Here is a 25,606-nt window from a genome sequence, read left to right on the forward strand (position 1 = left end):
CTTTCTAGTTTGGTTTTGATAGAAGCAAACCCGCTTTTCATTTCTGCCAGGACAATTCCCAGCTCTGGAGTTGGGGATAGACCAGCCACACTACTCGGACTTGGGGCACCGGGACCCATCTGTGCCCCCCCCCCCTGCTCCATGCTGACCTCTGATACTGACCCTTTGTCTGCACCTACAGCCAGACCCTCCTTGCGCGTGAATTGCAATCATCCTTGCTTCTTATTGCCTTTGGCCATCAAATCTGTGCCCAATGACACTTAGCCAACAACTTTCGGGTAATAATCGTGGCAGTGGCCTCCAGAGGTGCACCGCAGGGCTGACAAGTCATGCATCCACTATCCAAGTCCCACAACCGGCCTAGAACCAGCCATTAGGCACTACAAGCACCAGGGTCTAACCAGGCCCCTCTTTCCTGCCTTCAAACCCGGTGAGTCCCACCAGAAAGTATCCTCCACACTAGTTTGACTGGCATTTTTTTATTCATGGCACTGGCTGGGGTCACACAATAGGAGCCAACTCTCTCGTTTTTTGGGAAGGACAAGAACCCCATCTAAACTCCAAGCTGGCAATGGCAAAGATGTATTCAGGAAGGTCCTCAGCAGCTTTCAAACTCTCCACATGCCTGCGCCACAACGGACCCCTCCTGAAGTCTTCCTTCAGTCACAATATGGGCCTTCCCGCTGGAGGCCTACTAGCTTCCCCCTGCCACCCCACTCGGGTATCACCTCGCGCCACAGCCTTACCCGGTGGCCAGCAATCAATTTACACACTCCTCTCGCGTGCCATGAGCAGCAGCTCTCTGCTTCCCTCATACGTATTACGGTGCTCCTCTCAGCCACCTACAGATCCTCACAGGGACTACAGGAGGAACGCTTCACCATCCGGAGCTGTTGGCACCACGGGCTGCTGTCCTGCTTAGACGGGCTCACATCGAACTCCCTCCTGCTCCCGAGCCCACCCGTACCGCTCTCCAGCTTCACAAACAAGGCGGCTCAGCTGTATAACTAAACCGACACCCATTGTCGCACTGCAGGCCCGTTTCACACGGTGCAGCGCTCCAACTTATTAACAATCTGACTCTGCTATGCGGGGTCAGAATAAACTGAGGATTAGCCTGCCGGGGTCCCGGGCTCACACTGCCTCCAGCCAACCAAATATGAAGGCTACTAATGCTATAACGCTGTCACAAGCCTTCCCCTCACTGAGTCATGACACTGAACTCAGTAGGCAACAGCCATCTTTGTTGCAAGCACCCCCTGTTATAATTGTATTTAGTCATTCTAACAGTAAGTAATAAGCCACTCGGGTGTGACTCCATGGGTGACCTTATGTTTGGGTCATGTGTGCACTGCTTATATAACTGCTTGTAGAGTTGCTCTATGTTAAGAAAGCCTTCATGATTTGTCAGAATATAGCTCTTGCCAATCCATTTCAACCATTTAAATATGGGAGATTTCCTTGAGCTGATTAAGATTTGTGCCCGATTCCCTAACCGTCTTTTCATTGAGTCAGCTTGAGTAAAGGTTTGAGGACCTTCTGTGAACAAATAATCTGGGCCCTACTCTCTTTGCTGCTTTGGTGTCGTCTTTGCTGCTTGGATGTTTTTGGCCCAGCCCTGTTATGCCAGTGTGTGTGGCTACTGATGGCTGTTAGCTGCTTTTTTGGATAGAGAAGATGAAAATACGGAAGACACGATGGTGGTAAGAAAGAAATGCCCTTCGTTTGAATGTACGCCTCACCCGTCTCATCACTTCTGTCTATCTCTCTGATCATCACCTTCTTTCTGTATGAATTATTCCTCAAGCTCCTTCACATCCCTTAGCTTCTTCCCTTTAAGCCACCCTTCTGTGGTTGCGACTTACACGATTTCTATACACCACTCTTTGTTTCTTCCTGTATCTCTGTCCTAGCTTCTCACTCCTCTTTGCAGTCTTGTCTGCTGATGAGGATGCTTCAACTCTTTTCTCATCTCTAGATACGCTCTACCCTACTTCACCCTTTTATTCTACCCGTAAACCTTCCCAACGATGGCTCTCTCCCCATCTCCATTCCATGCGCCGCCTCCTTCGCTATCTACAAAGTGGCTTAAGTCCAAGTCTACGGCTGACTATTCTTCATACTTTTACTATAATGCTCTCTATGATGACTGCTTATTTTCTGCCAAACACTCTTATTTCTCTGATCTCCTACACATGCCATCAACCCATGCTAGGCGTCTTTTTCAAATTCTCTCACATCTCCTCTCTCCACCTACTCCTGACTATTCGGCTACCTTTACTCTTTTAGCTTCTGACTTGGCTCAATTCTTTTCCTGAAAGGTGGCTTTTCTTTGCTCTGATATTGAATCTGCCGTTTCTCCGATACCACCTATTTCTCCTATCCCAGTTTCCTCTGTTTCTATTTCCTGTTTCAAACCTATCGCCAACATGGAGACTTCTCTCCTATTAGCTAAAGCTCATCCGACTGCTTCACCTACTGATACTATCCTGTTGGCACTCATTCCCAAAGTCTATCCATCTCTTGCTTCTTACCATACCTCTTTCTTTAATATCTGTCTCTTGACTTCAACTTCCCTCATACTTTAAACGCGCTTCTATTATTTCAAAGAAACCTACAGCTGACCCCTTGCTTGTCTCAAATGTTCATCCTATTTCTTTGTCTTATCTCTCTGAACTACGGTTGGTGTATTCGGAAGTCTCTATTTTTGTTTCTAATTCTTCTATTCTTCCGCGATTTCAGTCAGGCTTTCGCCCCTTACTCCACTGAAACTGCTCTTCTCTCTGTTCTGAATTCTCTGCTCACTGAACGCTATTCTAAACACTTCTCTTCTTATTCTGTTGGATCTTTTGGCTGCATTCAACATTGTTGATCACTGTCTTCTACTGGCTTCTCTCTCATCTTTTGGTTTTTCTGGCTTTGTCCTTTTTTTGGTTCTAGTCATACCTGTCCCAAAGAGCCTTTTCAGACACTTTCTCGCTTGCCCATGGTGTCCCAAAAGGGTCTGATGTGGGCCCTTTTCTGTTTCTTAGTTATACTTACCCTATCACTGTGGTTATTTCCCCGTTTGGTCTATATCATTTTTATGCTGCTGATACCTTTTTTCCTGTACGTTTCTTCTTTTACTTCTGCTATTCATCGCAGACTGTCCGCTTGTCTGTTAGCTATCAAATCTTGGATGTCGACTTATTATCTTACACTTAACACTCACAAAACTGAGGGTCTCTTTTTTTTTTTTTTTTTTTTTCCTCCTATTTTTCCCTCTTGTTTTGCTTCACGCATCCCAGTTTTTCTATTTCTTGCACTGCTCGCAATTTGGGACTTCACCCTGATTCTGCTTTATCCTTTACTCACCATATCTCTCTGTCCTTGCACGCCTGTCGCTTCCATTTATACAATATCCGTAAAGCTTGTCTCTTTCTCACTTTTCAAGCCACAAAATTCATGATATCTTCTCTGCTCTTCTCCCGACTGTTTTACTGTTCTACCGCTCTTTGGTCTTCCACTTACTCCTCTTGATCCTATGAAATCTGTCTTTAATGCCTTTATCTTCTTTGTCTTCTCTCCTTGTGACTCTTTCTTCTTCCCTTTCTACTCTTGACTGGCTATCTTTCCAATCTCAACTTAAATTTAACTTTTTAAGTCTTGTTTTCAAGTCTCTCTATGGTCTTGCACCCGACTATCTCTCTTCTCTAGTTTAATTCTACACTCCCTCCCGATCTTTTTTTTTTTTTTTTTTTTGTTCTTCCCAATTTCTTCTCGTAGCTCCATGTCCTCCCTGTGCTCAGTCTCGCTTTTGGTCCTTTGCCCTTCTGGCTCCCCTACATTGGAATTCTCTTCCTTTTTCTCTTCTTTGTGTTTCTGTCTAAGTCTCATGTTCTCCACCCTGGTTAATATGACCGATTCCTTTTATTGTTTTTAAAAAATGTTGTACCATTTTGATTTTCTGTACAGCACCTTGGCTTAAGGCGCTATCTATATAAATAAAAATGTAAATGTTTGTTTGTTAAAAATCTCATATCTCCGAAAGTTCTTCGATTGCTTTGAAATTTTGACACAACCTTGCATTCGAATAGGTGCGTGTTTTTACATACCTACTATACATAGATGTCACACCTGTGACAGGTAAAAAAACATCCTTTTTCTGAAAAAAAGCGCCATCTGTTGGACGTAAAAGCAACACACGCTATACAATATATTTTACTGAAAAACCGCACCATCTGCTGGACGTAAAAGCAAAACACGCTATACTAAATATTTTACGACTACATTTCAATGTTTCCGATTTAGAATGGCTCAAATACGTGCCGAGGAAGCAGCAGAGGGATGTGCAGCCACACTTCAGGAGGCACGGTTGCGAGCACAGCAATAACGTTCTGCAGCTTCAGATCTGCTTCGTGTCAACAGAATGAAAACGAGAAACAGAAGATCGGCGTCGAACACGACTCCGTGCTCAGCAATCATGCAATTACAATCGCCTTGCATTCCGGTACAACCCATCTGATGATTCTAGTTTGAGCCGGCATGTTCTCATCGGCACCATGACTGAAGTGAAGGAATGTGTTGCGCTGCCGGGAAGATTAAACTGCCTCAACTTGGAGAACCGCCAGAACAATTAAAAACTACAGACAAGCATTGTGAAATTAAACCTATTAGAAACGTGCGCTTTCTCTGTTCTTTCTTTTCCATTTAATCAGACTGAGCCACAGCAACTCGTGGCCCGGGGACAGCTAGTATACAATACAAATACAAGTATGCCAAAGGGGTCACTTGTGAGTACTTTTCGAGCTACAGCTTCATCTGAAAAAACAATGCCAGCATTTATTTTAATCAGCGGGGGCAGGCTATGGTTTCTATGTAGACATCCCCTCTCAAACCGAAGCCAGAATACACATGATTAACATTTTATTAGAACCCAGCGACCAACAGAACCAACACCTGGAATATTTAATCTTTTGCAGCTATAAATGTGGGGTGCATCAGGGGTAAAGTGGTTGACCAGCCCACGTGTGGAGGTCCAGAGCAGTGGCATTGTCACTCTTCATTTCCTCCTATGTTAACTTTGCTTCCAACATCGGTCAGGCACATGGCTTTAAGTGGGTGGGAGCTCTGCGGGCAGACCCCTGGTAGTCTTTTAAAACTGTCAGTGAGCCAGGGCATTGTCAGTGCTACCTCATTCCCTAGGAGTAGGTGCCTTCAAGGCCCTGCACATGAGCGCGCGTAGGTTATTTGCAATAAGGACGAATAATGAATATGCTGTTAAAGCAGAACAGCCAGCAGTTCAAAAGGCTGACGGTCGCAGTCTATTTACTCTTAGGGTGTTTACTAATTTGCCTGCTTAATTCATTATGTGTCAACCAACTAGATGCGAAATCAACATGCACTCCTGTTTTTTGTCTGGTGATTTGTGAAGTTTTGATATTAGTAAGTAAACAAGAAAACTTTAGTAAGTTTAAGGTGCAGAGGAGATAATAACCAACCCTGGCATATGGATTGTATAATATGAATCAAAGAACAAATGGGAACTCCCGTCCCCTGAACACTGTCAAATGGCTCCAAATATTTTTAGTCCAAGAAGTTTAATTATATTCTGTGTTTGTTTCAGTATATTTCCCATTATCACATTCATATCAAAGAGCAATATTACAAAGATTTAGATGCATATCAGAAAAACTGACAATCAGTATCCTTATGAAACGTAAGTAATTTATTTTGTGGCCCAGCGCGTTTCGAGGCAACCTCTTCTTCAGGGGCATATGAATAGATTTCAAACAATATCTGGAAAGAATATTAATGAGCATTAATGCATGCTATGTTCAAGAACGATTCAATAATCTGGCAAAAAAGAGCATTAGTCCTGCTTATTCACAGCATAGTATAACATTGCATTTTATGACATCACGCCACGCATGCGTGTTTGGACGTCCTCTCTCAGGACTTCAGCCTGTGCTATATATTTGAGCCATGACATATCCATTTGGCCATCATTTGAGGGCTTGTAACTTACCATTAATTTGTGGCCTTATCGCGTTACTTTATCTTTTATCCTGACGTCACGCTTGCGAATGCCCGCGATGATGTCACTCAATTTATAGTTCCTCCATTAGATACACGCAATTGCGTTATTACATCATCAACATTGGCCACTACTTATAGCGGCCATTTTTTTTTTTCTTTTTTTTTAAACTCTGTTTATTGAGTTTGAGCAACACAACATGAAGAAACAAATATAAATGAGACATGAATCATTGGCATACATAGGATGAAGGCAGCATGGCGGTAGAAACAGTTTACATAGGCCCTCCGGGCCAAGGACCGCAAGACATCAATAGGACAAGGTATGCAAACAGTGTTTATCGTGCTACTTATGTACCCCCTCCCGCAGGGCTCAGTGAACATCTAGCTATTTACCCCATACTTTTTCAAATTTACGGGGGCAGCCCCGTGCGTTATAAATCCGGCGCTCTGAGGCTGCGCACCTGTCCAACTCGTTGCTCCAGCGATTCAGGCACAGTGGGTCGGCTGATCCCCAATTAGCTGCTATAAGTCTCTTGCCTGCCCCCAACGCAATTGCCAGGAACATTTTCTCATATTTAGACAGGTCTACTTCACCCCCGATGCCTAAGAGTACCATCTTAGGATCCCTAGGGATTGGTGTTGCCAGAGTGGCTGAGATTGTGTTAACACAGCCCTCCCAGAAGGCCTGTATCACCTGACATTCCCATATCATATGGTAGAAGGTGGCAGGTTCATTTTTGCAACGGACGCATGTCCCCTCTTCCATTCTACCCCATCTGGCCATTACCGCGCGTGAGTGATATGATCGATGGAGGATTCTCAACTGTATTAGCCTAAACTTGGATTCTATTCCGATTTCTCTGGGGGACATTAATGCCTCCACCCAATCTTCAGGTTCCAGGTGACCTACATCCCTTTCCCACTTTCTTTTGAGCCCGTCTAGCTGTGTAGCCCCGAACGAGTTAAGGGCCTGATAGAGAGTGGAGGTGACCTTCGAGGAGATGCGTTGCGGGAAAATGTTGGTCTCAATGGGAGAACAGGGGGGTATGATCGTCATGTCAGGGAATTGAGTGGAGATGGCATGGGTCAGTTGCGTGTGCCGGAACCGGTCCAAGGTCGAATTGTTCTTGCATAATCTCGAAACCCAGGAGGCGACCTTCTTGTATCACATGCGCTAATGTATGTATTCCCTTTGCTTGCAGTGACCAAAGGAGCCATTTTCACTATTTCTGGGAGGAGCGCGTTGTGCCATATGGGTTGTGACAGTGTTGGCTGTCCTTTCCAGCCGATTAGTTTGTGTGCGTCCCGCCAGGCGCGGCGTATGTGGTGGGTCATTTTGGACAGCGCCGGGAGTTGAATAGCGGCCATTTTCAACAACAGATTATCATCCAGATTCCATCCTTTGAAGGGATCTGGCGGATAACCCTAGTTTACTCTGTGTACTCTGTGTGTGACCTTTACACAGGAAGGTCGTCTTGGAGAGGATTTTCGCTTCCTTATCCACAGGTCTCAGCTTTTTTGAATAGGATATCTCTTATCCTTGGGGTTTGTTCCTTTTTAACATCATGGGACACTTGACTTGGCGATACTTGTTCAATGCTAAGCGCTATTACTAGACCCACCACAGAGGGACCTTGGACTCCAGCTTGAAAAATCTTTTTCATCCAAATTGGCCACTTTAGGTAAGCCCTTTTTTCTTACCTTTAAAACATCCTCGTTGTATTTCAGTGCCTATTTCCAATCGGATAGAATACCTTCCACTCTTTACATAGGTGTGGTGAAGCAATTTTGAGAATCTTCAGTTTATTCCTCTATCCGCATCCATGTCATATTTTTACCTGAGCATAGCAACTTTTACCTAAACAGTTACCACGATTGATGGTAAGCCTTCAAGACCGTTTTTAATACATTATTCGGACAGTTTGCATTAGGATGCTAGTCCTCTGTCTAGAATTTACTTAGTAATTGCACTTCGAGGAGTGTTAACAGACAAATAACTTATTGTATATCAAATCCAGTCAAGATTTGGAACCACCATGAGTTCTTGCTGTTGAAAAAACCAAAATGAATGTAATCATGTTGACGCGTTTACATATTATTAGGTTGACTCAAAACTATAAATGCGATGTTATACTATGAATAAGCAGGTCTAATGCGTGTTTTTTTTTTTTTGCCTGATTATTGAAATCGTTCTTGAACATAGCATGCATTAATTCTTAGAATTTAATATTCTTTCCAGATATTGTTTAAAATCTATTCATATGCCCCTGAAGAAGAGATTGTCTTGAAACGCGTTGGGCCACAAAATAAATTATTTATGTTTCATAAGGATCTTGTGTCAGTTTTTCTGATATGCATCTAAATCTTTGTAATATTGCTCTTTGATATGAATGTGATGATGGGGGGGGGGGGGAATATACTGAAACAAACACACAAAATATAATTTAACTCCTTGGACTCAAAATATTTTGAGCCATTCGACAGTGTGCAGGGGACGGGAGTTCCCACATTGGGAACTTATTTGTTCTTTAATTCATTATGTTCTCAGACGGTTTGCAGGCTTGAACCACTGCCATGAATATGGCTTATTTAAAAATAAATGTTGCTCATTCTTGTTCCCAAGATGCTCATTTGAGTTTGTGCAAGGCAGCAGGTAGCTTCCATTGGTGGTTTCACGTGGGTGATTTCAGGGCCAGCTGAAGATGCATGTGGCCCGTGATGACCAGCTCCAGACCCCCTCCATTAGGACACACCCAGGACAATTTGTTCAGGCCACCTATCCAGAGCCCCTCTTTGATTTTGTATCCCACTTAAAGCACTGGTCAGGCAGTAGCAGGGGCATTGCACTTTGATGTATTGTGTTCCGGCAGTGCAGTGAGATTGGTCTATGTGGTTCACTGTCTGTGGCCTCTTTCGGACATGCAAGCAGGGAGGGCAGGACTCGAACGGCGACAAGTGGCACATAGAGGTGTCCTCTAATTTTGTTCCCTATTGGCAAAACGGCACCAAACTTTGTCGAACCATTCAAGGTAAGATCTAGAATGATATTGCACAATTTCATGCAGTTTCATTCAGTGGCGCCAAAGTTATAAGCCATCCCAAAAACTACTTTTCATCAACCCCGTAATGCAAAAATATGTATGGATGCCCACGAACATCTGAGATACGAACATCTGAGATGTTCGCAAACATTACAAGGCTCCCCCGGACTGTTTGAAAACTTCAAAGGTGGAAAACATCGAGGATTTTTGTCTATGACCGTATCTCCTCCCATCCTCTGCACCCCTCAACTCCCCAGAGATTGTAGTTTGACAAGTGCAATGTTGTGTTTTTCAATACTTTTGTTACCGCGATGTGCGCGGACTACGGCGGCTGTCTGCGAATCCAACATGGTGACCGTTTCAAAATATCTGACCCAGCTTACATTTTTCACAATCCAATAAACGGGCCTGTCAGATTTCCGCAGACATCACACCGGGCTCTGATTGGTCCAGGAAGATGTCCCCAGAACGAATAGGGAAGGGAGCCTGCGGACCGAACCCAGATATCACTAGTTCTTTTTGGCCTACTTTTTTTGGCCATTTAAAAAAAAGAAACTACTGGACGGATTTACCCCAAATTTACAAAAGCACATTTTCGGGACCAAGCCGCTGCTAGCTGCAAATTTGGTGACAATCCGCCCATCGGTTTCGGCTGTAGGCGTGAGCAAAGAAATGTTTCCATTGCGTCTGAGGAAACCACACATTTTGGGGACCCCCCTATATAACTTTGCCCCCCCCCCCCTAGACAAAACCTCACCAGACTTCGCAGAATCGATCCGAGGGGGCCATATAATTATTTTGCAAAGTTTGGCGAGGATTCATCCAGGGGTGGGACAAGGGTATAAACTGCCCAATAAATGCTTTTCTATGGGTTGAGCAACTTGACCATAACCGCACGCCCTCTACCGCAGGCCGTTATATAAGGTGTGAGGACTCTGTATAGCAGGGGTCTGCAACATTTGGCTCGCCAGGTGCTATGGACTAAAACTCCCATCAGCCTTCGCCACTATAGTCAGTGGTGAGAGCTTATGGGGGATGTAGGCCAAAACAGCTGGCGGGCCAAAGGTTGGAGACCCCTGCTGTACAGGATGTAGTCAAAGAGCTGTGTTCTGTTGAGGATGTTTGGAAATCAGGAGACTTCCCAACAGATGAGCTCCCTCTTCTATGTCACTTAGGGTTTGGGGACAGGTCAGTTTTATGTCAGGCCGCGCAAGATGCACCCGACATTTCCCAACTTATATTGGCTGCTTGGGAGAACTTTGTTTATTGGAAATCTATTCAAAGTTATAGGCTAGTCAGTCCCAACAAGAAACAACTGAGATGTCAGTGAGTGATAGAGCACTGTATCTGTTGGTGTTGGGGGGGTGGAGGTTGTTGGTTAAAGAGGTCAGAGACCTTAAAAGCCGTTGAGGCTTGCGTCCTCTCGTATGGTGGGAAGGTGGTCGGTAAGAGGTGCACATGGATTGAGATTTGACAGAATTGAGTGACTGCCCAACAGCTCAGGGCTTTCTTGGGCCTTCTATGGTGTAGGTAGATTGTCACATGCCAGACATTCCTGTGTGTGATTACCCCTGAAGCAACCCTCTCTGTCGCTCTAGGAGTGGCAGTGACCTGTTGGAGAGAGGGTGACACTTAACTCGCATGTACCCTGGGAGTGTCTACTGCGCAAACGAACAGTTATTGTGTGACGTGGAAGGAAGGTTCGGAATTCACTTTCCATCCAAGCTACCATGCAACTCGCAAGAGATTACAATTTGTGCAATTCTCGAACATTTTTAAATTGCAGCATTCGTGTTGTTCATTGCAATCTAGCACTTATTATTAATGAAACCTCCCACTTTGAGTAGTCCTGGTTTTGTATTTGCAACATCTTTATGTAGATATGGTCCCTGTGTTTTTGTTTATCTGTTCTTTCCTGGATTCTGTTGATTTATTCAAGGGTTACATGCTTTTTTAAAATAATGAGAAATAAAAAAAAATGGAAAGGCATTTGAAATGGAGCTTTCATTTTGTTTTTTTGTGGTTTTTAGAAGTGTTTTTTCAAGTTTGGATTTTTTTTTTATTGAATACAACTCGCCTACTATTCGGCATTCAGTAGAATACAAAATATGCTTTTGGTGCACCTCTACTGCCAACTGACTCTTGTTTTGTGTTTCGCTCCCCTTCCTGTATAGAAATATTTAAGTTTCCATTGGACACTCAGCTGCTGCTCTGGGCCCCAATCCCTAGCTTGGCTTGTCAGCCCCTCTCTTCTATCCCCCATCCCTTTTCAGTCTCCATTTTTCTCCAGCCAGAAATGCCATCACTGAGGTTGTTTGTTCTCTGTACCTCTTCTTCTATCCTTGGTGAGTCAGTGTTGAAACCGGGTTCGGGGCTTGTTCCTGGGTGTCACCTATTCCTGTACAGCCTCTTGCTAGTTCCAGTCCCTCTGCCCCTCTTCTCCCCTCTAGTCAGTCTGGGTTTGGTGGGGTGGGTGTTGGATCTCCTATTCGGCTCTTGAATGTGGGAGGGCGGGGCGTGTAGTTTATTACCATTGCGGCAACCAGTTTTTTTTTTTACCACTGTTCAACGCAGGGTCTCATCTGTTGGGCCCAGATGCATTGTGCTACATGCAGGTTTTTTTCTGGATGGTGCTGCTTCCCAGGAACCATCTGAAAAATAAAAAATAAGAGAGCTATTTGGGCCAGAGCCTGATGGGCATCAGGACAGGGAAAGCGATACCAAAGTACATGCATGACTCGCGCATACCGTGGAACCAGGAACAAGGATAATCCTCTACTCCCACACATCCCATCTCTGGGTTATGTCTGGCTCTGGCATTGCCTCAGTATCCCACCTCCCCAGGTTGAGAGGGGGACTCTTGGGGGTTGGGGGGGGAGGAGGGGGGCCCTGACGGGTTCATCCACATGACTCTGTCAAACTTTAAATGTGAGATGATCTCTTAGGTGGGAAACGCATTAAACCACCACAGTCTCCAGCCATGATTTTACTAGTGGCACCTCTCCCTTCATCCCAGAACTCCCAACACCCACACAGTCTGCTTTCATCCTGCAGCTGCACTTTGACGGAATCCTCCGAGTACTCCAGATTAATCCCTGTGGGAAGACTGCACTGTAACAGTGGTTCTGAAATAAGAACTGTTGGAGACCCACCTCTCTCCAGGATATTGTGGGCAAACTATTCGACACATTATTTGGTTGAAGGAGGGTTTTGTGAATGCAAGCACATTTGTGGACGTGTCTTGCAAAGAATTAGTGCTGCCATTTGCTGCAAATTCATGGTAGATGATACCAAGTCCCTCCTGCATTTGGTCACAGCCCCTTCATATTTGCTCCATTAAGGGCACTCTTTCATTATCGGCAACATCCGATTGTAATAACCGTGGCATCCACTTTTCTACTAGTGATCGTCTCACTGGGTATTGATAGAATAAGTAGTCATTGCATGGTGTGATTAACTGTTACGTTCAGTCCTTATGATGTGTAGAACATGAAGGATTTGCAGGGGGCAGTCAATAATAGTTTTTGTTTTCTAGTACAATCTGAAGCAAGCTTAGGAGAATTAAGCTCCGTAAATATCTGTTTCTATACTTGATTTATACAAAAGCACTGGCAGTCTTTTAAAGTTTCATACAATATGCAACACTGATGGATTATGTATGTTATTTATCCTCGCACTGTTTCCTTTCCTGGTTGACATTGTTGTAACTTCCCGAAGAGTGTCCTACCCTCGAGACAGACATTTCCAGCACAGTATACTTGAAATAAATGGAATCAGTAATTGTACCCCAGGCCCACCTCCCTTTCAAGCCCTACTTCCCCAGCTGAGCAACGAGTGGACCTCCACCTGCCCACAACGCGCTGAAAGGCTCTGGGATGTAGGAAATACTTCTTTGAGGAAGGAAACAGCTGGTTTATGTGATCTGCCATGACGTTCAGCTGTCCCTATAGGTACACAACTGATAGCGAGAGCAGAAGTGCCTCCGCCCAGGTGCCTGACTGGAAAGCAAGACTTACCAACTGTGGAGACCGCATATCGTCTTCCCTGTTTAGGTAGGCCTGTGCGACTTGGTTATTGGTGCGGATGAGAACGTTCTTAACCTCGATGGAGGGTCCCGGAAAGGCTTTGACTGCTTTGAAAGAAGCAATCTGTTCTCTCCAGTTGCAGGATCCAGCTGCCTCGCAAGAGGACTTATCCCTTCTGTGCTTCGCCCTCCGTAGTCCACCAACATGTCATCAGGCTGACACCTGTCCTGTTTACAATCAAATCTACTGGGGCCGGATCCACAGACGCATTTGTTGAGGTTCTGAATCTGTGATTCTGAAAAGAGGCCATTCTTCCTGGTAGCAATGGAGACCCCTCTACTCATTAATTGACAGAAACATGGGAACAGTATTCTGGGAACTCTGTATATAAAGGCCTCCTGGGTTTTCTTTTAATGCAGCAGCAAATATATTGCAAAATGCCTGTGTACTGTTGGTGACATGGCACCTATTGAGTTTTCAATGCAATATTCGGAAAACGCTCTTGGGCAGAACCCCACACCACACCCCGGATTACCTCGAAATAGTTTGGTCGCTCAAGTCCCTTCAATAAAAATATTTAGGCCCCACCCATTTGAAAAAATTCACCTACTGCCTCTGACAGTACAAAGCCAATTACCCCCAGATGCAGCCTCCTTTATTTAACTCTTTGCTTTGGACTCTGACGGGCCACTGCACTATATTATCGCGCTGTGATATTTGCATCGTAGCCTCTGCCTTCCCAACGAACGACTAATCCCCTGCCCAACTCTCTCCCCCGCGCCACACCAACACGTCTCCAAAGAGTGCTACAGTTGAACTATGCGCCACTTGAGACTTGTATAATTGCACATTTGCCTAATCCTCTTTTCCTGCTTAAAAGCATATTTTTCTTCGCACCCTTTTTTGGGTAAGCAGTTGGACCTGTTCATTGAAAATGTGAACATTTGTAGAGTGAAACAAACAGGATATGCTTAAACATTACTGCCCAGGCACGTCATGGTATTACTTTTTGCATAGTACCTTTTCCGAAACAAAGCCTTTGCTAGTGAATTGGTACTGATTAATTTCTTTTTTATTTTTTTAAAACGCGCTCATTACTGGAGACCAGTAATCTATAACATGCAGTCAGTGTATCAATGTGACTTTTTCCGTGTATGCAACAAAACTAATTGTAGAGTTCCAAAACCCCACCACCTTTCAGACTGCCTTTCCTGCTCGCAGATTAACAATGGATCCCACAAACATTGGGTTGCTTAACAGAACAATTACTAGGATTGTAGTAAAATAATTTAAATGTGTATATACCTCAAATTAAGTGAACATCACTTAAGAGCCTGCATGTGGCATTCATAATATTTTGAAGCCATAATATTTTGAAGCCTTTTCAATAGTTTATGTATTAATAAATGCATGTAGGCGGAGGAGGGCATCCCTGTCTCTGTAGTTCAATAACCTTGCTATTACTGTGCGTGGGTGGGAACCCGGAACAGATATGCCGGTCGAGACCCTCTGGGCTCTTTCCCCCTGAGAAGAAGTTGGACATGAAGTCTGTGCGCCACTGTTCCAAAAAAAGAGTTCCATACTGGGACCCTCCGTTCTCTCTGGTTGCCCTAGTATGCCAAGGTTATTCCGTCTCAACCTCCCTTCACTGTCTTCGGCACGATTTTCGAGGATGGTCACCGCTGCCAACTGCCCCCCCCCCTTTTTTTTTCTTCTTCTTCACTGCATCTTCCATATCCGTTGTTCAGCCTCCCCCCCCACTTGTGAGGAGAGCTTGCGCAGGTCCTGGGGCAGAAAGGAAACCTCTGAAGACAGCCCATTTATTTTACCTTCCATTGAAGTTCGAGAATCATTTATGGCTCCCATTTTATCCCTTGGTGAAATAGCCGAGTCATCCTCGGTGGTTGGGCAGTCACAGCGGTAGTCTGTGGAGCCACTGGTCCCCCAGCCGCAAACTGGTCCATTTTGCTTTGGTGTAACGCTTTCCTTTCCTTATTGTTTGCCATTCTGCCCCAGGAGGAGCTCCCCGCCGTAATGCCACCTATCTTCTGAACCCCACATAGTACACTGGCCTCTCGGATGCATAAATTCAGTAGTCGTCCACTCTTTCTGCTGGGCACAGGCATAATGCATCTTCCCAATGTTCACCCTCGCTCCCCTTGTTATATTCCACCAGCAGTGTCAGGAACTGCCCTCTGGCCTGGCACTTCATTGGGCCCCAGATCGAGGGTCACAGTCCGGTGTGCGGAGCAGTGTGACTCTAGGTCCACCAGCGGAGACAAACGCGGCTCAATCCTCTCCCCCCTCTCCCTTCAGGGCAGTTCATTCTCCAATATTTTCCTTGGCCACTAGAAGGCTTGTGCCCCCAGCGTGGATCCGCAGTGGCTCCAGGGAAGCGTGCACCAAGCTGTGCCATACCTGTATGCTGTGGTTGCCTTTAACCCGCCCGCCAGCAGGAGCCTCCTTCACTGCCGCCCCGATCTCCTGTCGGCTATCTGCTGCCGGCGCTGCACAGGGCTCTACACCTCTTTCCAGCCCGTACAACAGAGCCTAGTCCACCGGCCACAAAGTATCTCTGCGGTCTGCCACTCTCCTCACCTGGGCACTTGCCAGACCGCAATGCATACCCGGTGCCGTTGTGCAGACCCAGTTGCTCGTCTCCGGCTGTTATGCTGTGTATCATTGCTGGCTGTCCCCTGGCTCCTCTTCACGCTCACCCGCCGGTCGGCTCCCTTGACGATTCCTACCCAGTTACTCCAAGTCAACCCGACCTCTTACAGGGAGCAACAGATGACTTTGTTGGGGGTCCAGCACTATGCACGGACCCAAGCAAGATGGCACCCGCACCTCCCAGTCGTGGAGGATAGCCTCCCTGCTCTGTTGCGTTTTCCTGCTTCCTGGCCTCGTTTCGCACTCGGAAGCCTGCAATCTGCCGCTGACACCCTCACTGCTCAGACGGGTGAAGGTGGTTTCGAACAGACTCGACCAGTATTTTTATCAAGGTAATAAAGGCCCGACGGAGCACCAAGCTCTCACGTCTGCATCGTGCGGCTGCTCAGCCACGCCCCTGATAATCCCAGTGTTGAGAGATACTCTGCATGTTCTCAAGGCAGGAAAAACGATTTACTACAAATATGGGCCAACAAATTCAGGTTTCAAGCTACTAGCCAGCCATAAAGTCACAAACCACCTCCATTCTTCACAAACATGCAGCTCATGATTTTTTACGCGCCACAAGTCAAATCTCATTAACCAGGGGCTAGTAGCAAGTGCCCATTTTGCCCCATGACTAAAAGGATATTAGAAAACAAAAACTGTTCTCTTTGGACCACTGAGGTATTCTGATGAGCCACAGTTGGTGCTACATCAAAAGTGCACCCAGGATTATTTGTATTTTTTGTGTTAGAATAGGGCCGATTGCTAGGAAAAGTGGCCAGATGAATAGATTCCATTTGTTTTGGCCAGAGGTCCAATATGTTGGGATCATTTCAACATATTCAGAATTCAGGTTTTTGTCAGCAGTCGCTTAACTTATGAGTCTTCCCTGTTGTACGCACCATTTTAATTATTGCCTGTATATTGTCAGCAGAGTTGGAAAATAAAATTCAAAGGATTTCTTTAGGGGTCATCGCAGGTGGTGGTGGCAAAGGAGGATTGCAAAGCTGGAAGGATGCTTTCCGCTTCCCTGGACTGTAGGATTGTTTCTTTCAAATTTAAGACAGGTGTGGGGTTTTTTCTCTGGCTTCCAAAAACCACTAAAACACGACCTCATCTAGATAAAGCGGTCTCTCAGCATAATTGAGATATTCTTATATCTCTGAGACATGTAAACCTCTGCTGGTTTAGGTGAATACCAAATAAAGGGCCTCCAAATGTTTAAGTACGGTTTTATTATGCACTCCGAGCCGGTGTCTGGCTTATTCAGGTTACCTGGATATCAGACTTATCTCAGGGGCGATGGTGGGTCCTGCCCTTCTGCACGTCCCACCTCCCCCTACCCTTCCGTTCCTGCCTCCAGTATGTTCCCCTGTCCCTAGCTGTGTCAGCTCTGCCGTTTTAAAGGCTGTCATGGAAAGTGAAAAGGGACCGGGTAGAGTTCCTTTCGCTTTTCACTGGGCAGCATTAGTGTACGGAGTACGTTTTTGTTTAATGAAGACGCTCGCCCACAAGCATTTTCATTTTAAAAATTGATAATGGCACCCCGGGCTCTTTGACGGGCTGATAATGGCGATAAAGAACTGCAGCAGGCTGAACCAGCAATGTAATCAGAAACCGCGTCATTATTACTGAAATATGTCACTCTCTCCATTGCTAATATTTACCACTGTCGTGTTTGCAGATCACTCGATAAAAGGCAGCAGGTAGGCTGTGTGGATTGTGGTCAATATATTTTTATAATGTATGCAGTAATAACCGTCTTTCAGTTTTGTTTACCACTATCTCCGAAGTCACAGTACATTACATGTACGTTTTTTTATTATTGATTCCTTTTATAAGGCATCGTTGAAAATACTCTGATTTTCAAAAAAGACATACTATATAGAACCAGGGTATTGTTTATCAGAAGTGACTTGGGCCTGCTTAAATTTAAATGGAATTGTTACTCTACATCCAGCTCGGTATTGCTTTGTCAGCAGTTATCCTGTTTATTGAAAAATCTGATTTTTAGAACAGCATGCATGAGCAAGTCTGGTTAATAATATCCCAATACACTCGGCTGTCTGATTAGCTGAAAATAATCACGTGGCCAAAGGGAAGGAAAAAAGATGAAAGTCTAGATTATGGGTGAACACTCTAAGAATACCAGCTATACTGAGTTGTGTTTTGAGTCCGTGATTTAAGAGTTGTAGTGTTTCCATTTTTTAAGCATAGTAACCTAATGTGGAGTAGTAAGTGCTCCAAGCCTCCCCTATATTTTTGCATGTGCAAATGTATCGGTTTGCGAATGACTCACTCCACCTGTTGCTTAACATTATAGGTTGTAAACAAACTCTGGTCAGGGCCATTTTAAGCATTTCTGGGGCCCTGTGCATGGACATCTTTTGGGCTCCCCTCCACCAAACCAAAGGAATTAAGTGATCAAGACTATCTGGTGGCATCCTCTCCCCCTCTGTGATCACAACCTATAGGTTGATATGCTGCCTCGCAGCATTCAAAATAAGCATGTTTACTCCCTGTAAGTCCCCTTACCCTCCTCATTCTTGCTCTAACCAGAATGATAAACACGTAGCATTTGAAGGCCAACATTAGCAATCTACGAAGAGGTTACTTCTCTTCCAGTATAGAAAGGGATCAGTAGCATCCGGGAAGGTATGACGCTTGTAGTATTAATGCAGGACTGTATGTAAAAGGTACATGTAACCCAGAATAGGCAGAGAACTCAGCATCAGCTGCCCCAGAGAAGGCAAAAGTGTGCAAGCATGGATAGAGTAGACACATTGTAAGGAAGGAGAAAGCTACACATAGCATAGCATGGCTAGTGGATGCAGATTAGAAGCTACCAGGATGGTGTGTCTAGCCGGACAGGCTTTGATTAGAATTGGGACATGGTTTTCAAATAGTGTTGCCATTGGAGATAAGGGAACAAGTGCTTGTGTTATGCTCAATATTATAGTGGAAGAAATCCTATAGCCAGTGAAACCATGAGTGAGGCTTTTATGAAGATCATATCCTGAGAAGGAAATCACTCTAAAGGGCTGACTGTTCCGAAAGGGTTGGGGAGTGGCAATTCTTTTTTTTTCATTTTTTTTTCTTTTTTTTTTTAACTGTTTATTGGCATTTAACCATCAGCACTGTATGCCGGCATTTCCCCTCTTCTCCCTCCCCCCCACCCCAAGGTACACCCCCAGTGTTTCAGAGATGTATTACTATTTCAGAGATTTATTACTGTGCATGAGTCCTGATGCTTCATTGTTCCATGTGTTGAGTCGCAGCAACCTTGTGCTTGTATTACAGAGATAGCCGTGTTATAATCACTCCTCTGCTTTTACAGTTACTATGCACCACTTTGCTCCTATCAATTAACTGTCAGACTCAATTGTAGGCGAAACGACTACGGTGTCCTCAGCCTGTCACATCAGATGAGTATACTCATCCCAAATATTACCGACATTGCCTCGACTTTGATTCAGCGACCCCCCCAGCCATTTTCCATATCGAGACATTGTTATATTTAATTTCCATTGTGAGTGTCTTGGGCCTCTCGTCCCCTCCCAGTGCATCACCACCCGTCGTTTGGCTAGTATAAGCAGTACACTAGCCAGTTTCCTGGTGTGCCTGGGGACTTCTTTGGTGTAACCCAGTGGATCTATTAGTGGATCTAAACATGTTGTTTGGCCCGTTATGTCACTGATGGTGTCAAATACCTCCTCCCAGTATCGCTGTACAGCCAGGCAATTCCAAGACCTATGAAGGAAGTCCACCTGTTCAGTGTTGCACTTTTTCCATCTCCCTGTGGTGTCTGGGTAGTATTCCTTTAGACTAGCCGGGGTGGGGTAGAACTGTTGAATGTATTTAAAGTGAATCAATTTGAATGGGTCCCCTTCTGACTCCCATGCAGCAGAATGTCCACACCTCTTCCGCAATTTCCCTCCCCAAGGAGTTTTCTCATTTTGCCCTTGGTGAGGTTCGGGCATTACTCTTAGTGTTCATGTACATAGCGTATAGCCCAGACGCCGCTTTACTACCAACCATGCCCTGTAGCAGTTTGTCCAACATGGGGGAGACCTGGGGTTGTTCTGGAAATGTAGTGAATACCTGGGTCAAACTCACCTGTAAACAGTACATAAATATGCCTAGAGCTGACATTACCCCTTTCTCCTTTAGCCCCTCCAGAGTCATGAATTTTCCCTCTGTTGCCGGAAATCCAGTATCCCCTAGCCTTTTCATGAAAGCCACATAGCCTGGTTCAGCTGTGATCGGGATCCAGGCACATGTATCACAGGAAGTCTGGGGAATAGAGAACCTCTCCCCTCTTTTTATGATCAAGGCGTGCCCATGCCCTGCAGGTCACTTCCACTAGATTCCGTGTTTAGTGCGCTCTGTTTGGTGCTGAGTATGACTGATCTAAGAAGGTCCGGCGCTGCCACCGTTCTTTCCACCTCCACGTGTCTTCTTTTCCCCCCTGTACTTTAGATACCCTGCCTGTACCACACAGTAATATATTTCAAGATCAGGTAGTGCCAGGCCCCCTGCAGAAATCGGCGCCGTTAACATATCCCAGGATACTCTGTGAGGTTTTCCCGCCCACAAAAACTGTGAAATGAAGCACTGGTCGGGCGGTTGGCGGGGCTTTGCATTTTGGTGTATTGTGTTCCAGCAGTGCAGTGAGACTGTTCTATGTGGTTCACTGCCTATGTGGCCTCTTTCGGACATGCAAGCGGGGAGGGCAGGATTCGAAAGGCAACAAGTGGTACATAGAGGTGTCCTTTATTACAGTGTGACGGAGTGACCATATTACCATTGGCAGGTTGCACTTCCCTGGATGGCCTGCCGTGTGGACAATGTAAGAGGGCCTGTGCTTCCAGGATAGCTGTTGTAACAACTGGCCACCACTTGCTTAACACAATATAAACGTTTGCCTGTTGACAAACTTGCCAAGTTTTCATTTTGCTTTAGCATGGCAGTTCCATATTTGCAGTATGCCTTTTTAATTTTATATGCGTGATAGTTTCATGTTTTATGTGCAAGACTTTGAGTGGCACTTTATTGCAATCAACCAATGACACTGTGGATGTGTTAGTTTAGGGATGTGTTAGTGTACATGAGTCTGTGTGGAATGCCTGCTCCAGTGATGTGAAAATTTAGCCCATAGCAGCAATACGTCCCATATTATGTGAGTACCAGGTAATGTTAATGAAATACTGTACTTGCATCAAAAATTGCAAGTGCCTTGACGCAATGGGAGGATTACCAGGGAGCGTGCCAGGTAGTTCCATTATCTTGTGGAATTTCCTGGTCATTACCTGGCAGTACACGCTTATTATGACCATGCCCAATCTATGACATTTGTGATGTCATCTTTCATGTCCTGGGTGTTGGTCTTAGCAGTGCACAGTGGTGGCACGAGTTTTGGTTGCTTAGCTTACCATAACTGGCGAAATCCTGGGGGTTTTCATTTTTACTTGTAACCATAACGTGCCTTTTAACAAAGTTTTTGTTCATTGAATTTCATAGGTTTTTATTAGTGCACCCTAATTTCCTACAACTTAATAATCTCATACCTACCCCAATATAGCAATATTTGTGTCCAATATAGAAAGTTTCACCTTAAAACTCTTCCATTCCCCACTTTCTAGCATCATTTTTAACACTTATATACACTTTTTGCAACTTTTTCCACAGTTTTTATAATCACAATGTTCGCGAATGTCTGACTCCACCGCAAACCTTTCCGGACAGTGTCGTAATGACCTTGTGCTCATCTAGGAACTTTGAAGCTCAAAATGTACCCTTGCATAGCTCCTACACCTACTCATTATCCATTAACAATCTAGCACACAGCATATACTTGGAAGAATATTAGCAAATCTGCTTTTTATCTTAAAAATGGCATCAGCTATTGCCATCCCTCCACGCCAAGAGCCACAACCAGCTGGAAGGACCTACGCAAAGAAAGAAGCGCAATACTTCAAAAGACAATGAAGAGGACCATGAAGATGAGGTAGAGGAAGTGCCTACCTCTAGCACCCAACGAAAATCGTGGGTTTGGCAGTGCTTTACCACTGTTGGGAATGTACCAAAGGCCAAAGCAGTTGCCGACTACCTGTACAATACTCGTATGGGACCACCTCCATGCGCCGCCGCACCAAATCCAACCACTGCAATGCCCCCTGACAGGTTCATCCACATGACTCTGTCAAACTTTAGATGTGAGATGATCTCTTAGGTGGGAAACACATGAAACCCCCACAGTCTCCAGCCATGATTTTACTAGCGGCTCTCTTCCTCTACCTCATCTTCCTTAACCAGTACAGTAACCACACAGCCTACTTCCGTGGGACACAAAATCCCACCAGCTACCTTGCAAGCTATAAGAGGCTGTTGATCCATATCTTTTGAAGACAACAGCACTCTGTATATACTGCAACACACCACATTGCAGCAGGGGGGAGCAATTGGGAGGGTCTTTTGAAGCTGTAATCAAGGAACATGAGAAACACTGCCCCCTACCTTAGATGCAACACACGCGCAACATCTTCCCCTGTCCACCTGCCCCTCCATATTTGTGGTTGGTGCCCCTTCTCCCCCCCCCCCTTTCACTCCCCACCTTACTTTCTGCCCTCATGCAAAAAAAAAATAAACATTAAAAAAGGTTCCTGTTTAGGAACCACCTTTCACAGTTAAAAAAAAAATACAAAAAATAAATAAAAATAAGCCTATAGACTCCATCTACTTTACATTTTTCAGTGAAGTATTTAGATTCAATAAGCTTCTCCAACATTCCCATTAGCATAGTCAACTATGCTAATGGTATCATGGACAATTGTATACTAGAGAAAAGGAAAAAAGCACATAAACATGTTTCTGTCCAAATTCTTCTCTCTAGTATACAATAAACACCATAATCCATTCCGTTAATGACTATCCAGTCTCTGCGTTCCCCAGTCCAGCCCATACCTTATTAGAAAATCCAGAGTGCACAATCGTACCATCACACAAAACAGCCCTTCTACTCTGTTAACTGTTATGTTTGTAACACTTCCTCATTGCCTGCTTTAAACCATTCATACATATATCCACCAATCACTTAAAAAAACTCTTAAGAATCAACATATTAAACTTCCAACTGCCACTTAATGTTCTACAAATCTTTTGCATCTACATTTCCCATACTTGTACCAAATAATTATACATAGTGCTCCTATAAATGCACATATGCATTGTGCAGTGAGAGAACTCCATGAATAAAAGGGGCAGTACGGATAGACAAGTGCTCATGGGAGCCCAGGAGGAAAGTGCCAAGGGAGGCCAAGGTAGAGTACCATTAGCTAACTTCTGGGGCAAAGGAGTACCAAGGGTGGGATACATCTTAACCATAACCTTCCTTTAACAAACAAAAAATGTCTGTCAATTTAATAGGTTTTTTTAGAATGTTTCATAATTATATAAGTAATAATTTAACATATATTAAACCACTTGTAACATTTTTTTTTAGCAATGCATACTTGTATCATCGTTATCAGCAGCGATTGCTGGGGATGGAAGTCATTGTTCAATTGCCTAGGGCATGGGGCTCGACCTTCACCCCAGCCCCACCAATCCACCCCCGTTATCCACTGCACCTACCAAGCATCCTAGTTCAGTGTCCATGATACCTACAGTAACAACCCCCACACTCTGGGTTAAAATGGACCAGCCTTCCACCAGCATGGCACCCCCACGTCCTCTCGCATCGCCTAGAATAAGCCCGGCAGCACCCACTGTAGGCCATTCCAACCTATACCTCAACGACCCAGCTCTATGGCTGGATCACTTTGCCAGGAAACCTACACCTAACCAACCCTGCCCCCTCTCTCTCAGAAATAAGAGACTAGGCTCCAGATTCCGCCTACGCCTACGCCACTCCCGTCACATCGCCAGGAAACAAACCCCCCTCTCCCCTGGATCTCTGTCAATTACCACCACACGCAAACCCACCTCCACCAAGGCTAAATTGCACATGTTCAAAGGCGCCCTCATTAATGCCAGATCCCTCACTGCACATGCACTAGACATAGCTGACCTCATCACCACGTCCGACCTTGACTTCCTAGCTATCTCCGAAACATGGCTTCATGCCGCATCTGGCCCCTTACTAGCGTTAGCCCTACCGCCGAACTACGGCATCACACGATGTGACCGCTCCTCCACCTCTTCCAAAGGCGGTGGTGTGGCCTTCATCCATAAAAATACTCTTGACCTAAGAGTGTTACCTGACTCCAAACTCACATCGGCCGAATTGCTGTCTGTCAAACTAGCACTCACACCTAACCAAACAGCCACCATGCACCTAATCTATAGACCTCCAGGACCCGCTCCAACATTTGTCAGTGATATCTCCACTCTCCTCCTCAACAATACAAAGATCAACTCGCAAACAATCATCCTAGGCGACCTTAACTTAGGTCTTGGTGACTTAAAAGATCCGGTGGCCTCTGACCTGGAGATTGCACTATCTGACCTCGGCCTTACCTTATACATCCATGAGCCTACCCATATTAAAGGTAGAACACTTGACTGGGTAGCTGGCTCCAATTGCAATATCAAAGTCCTTAACAATTCCCCCTGTCTATGGTCCGACCATCACATTATAACTTTCAACATTGAAGCCACATCACGAATCCCGTCACCGTTAGCCCCAGCACTCCCAACTCGAAGCAAAAAAGATATAACCAAGGAGAAACTCCTCCCGTTGTTACTCCCGTCCCTTAACACAGCCACCAACTCCTTCTCTGATCCAACCTCACTAGCACACACCTACAACCAAACAATGCAAACTGCCATTGATTGTATAGCACCTCTCAAACTTAGAAAGGCTAAACCTCAAGCCTATCTCAACTCATGGTTCACACCACAGCTAAGATCGCTCCGCAAAGCCAAACGCTGTGCCGAAAATCGATGGAAAAGCCACCCCTCAGACGAGCATAAAGACAGTTTCCTCCTAGCCTCACTCTCCTACAAAGATGCCATCATCACGGCTAAAAAGGAATCTTTCAACAACCGCATTATACAAGCCGACTCGAACTCCAAGGAACTCTTTAAAATCCTAAGAGAGCTTGAAACTCCAGTCGCCCCCCCTGACACATGCGTGAAAGATAGTAAATGGTGCGCCAACATCCAAGCAGCCTTACTAAATAAAATCTCCACACTACAAGACAAAATCAAAGATAAACAGGACAGCCTGAAGCGCGACAACCACGCTCATTCCCTCACTAAGGCCCCCTTACCAGACCCTACTAATATCACACCTTTCGCATTCTCTCCACTTACCGTGGTAGAGGTAGAAAATATAATTCTTAGAATTAAGCCAACTAACTGCCAAGGTGACCCGTGCCCAGCCCATACTATCAAGGACTCAGCGCATGAGTTGGCACCATTCATCACGGCCTTCATCAACTCTTCCTTTCAAACAGGCATTGTCCCGGACAATCTGAAGGACGCTTGGGTTATCCCACTGCTTAAAAAACCTTCCCTAGACCCGAACATTCCCACTAACTTCCGACCTATCACCACCGTACCATTCCTGCTCAAGATCCTAGACCGTGCCGCATACTTTCAGATCCAAAATTACCTGGAAACTAATAACTTGCTAGGTCTACGACAATCTGGCTTCCGCCCCAGACACGGGACAGAGACCGCTTTATTCGACCTTAAAACTCAAATCGAGGTTCTAAAGGATCAAGGCAAATTAGCACTGCTACTACTTCTCGACCTCTCAGCCGCATTCGATCTGGTCAACCATCAGATCCTGTGCGAGCACCTCCATTCAGCGGCCAACTTCTCTTCCTCGGCTGCGGCTTGGATCAAATCCTTCCTGAGCAA

The 25,606-nt window shown here is 45.2% G+C and overlaps 1 protein-coding gene across 2 annotated transcripts in view; it reads left to right on the forward strand.

Annotated features, from left to right (window-relative positions):
- The window catches only part of SLC35A1 (solute carrier family 35 member A1), a 383,699-nt gene that overhangs the window by 23,840 nt on the left and 334,253 nt on the right, over positions 1-25,606 (forward strand). The gene's annotated exons all lie outside the window — the stretch shown is intronic.

The sequence above is a fragment of the Ambystoma mexicanum genome, chromosome 4p (genome assembly GCF_040938575.1).
Source record: "Ambystoma mexicanum isolate Mex_15411 chromosome 4p, UKY_AmexF1_1, whole genome shotgun sequence".
In the NCBI taxonomy this organism is placed as follows: Eukaryota; Metazoa; Chordata; class Amphibia; order Caudata; family Ambystomatidae; genus Ambystoma; species Ambystoma mexicanum.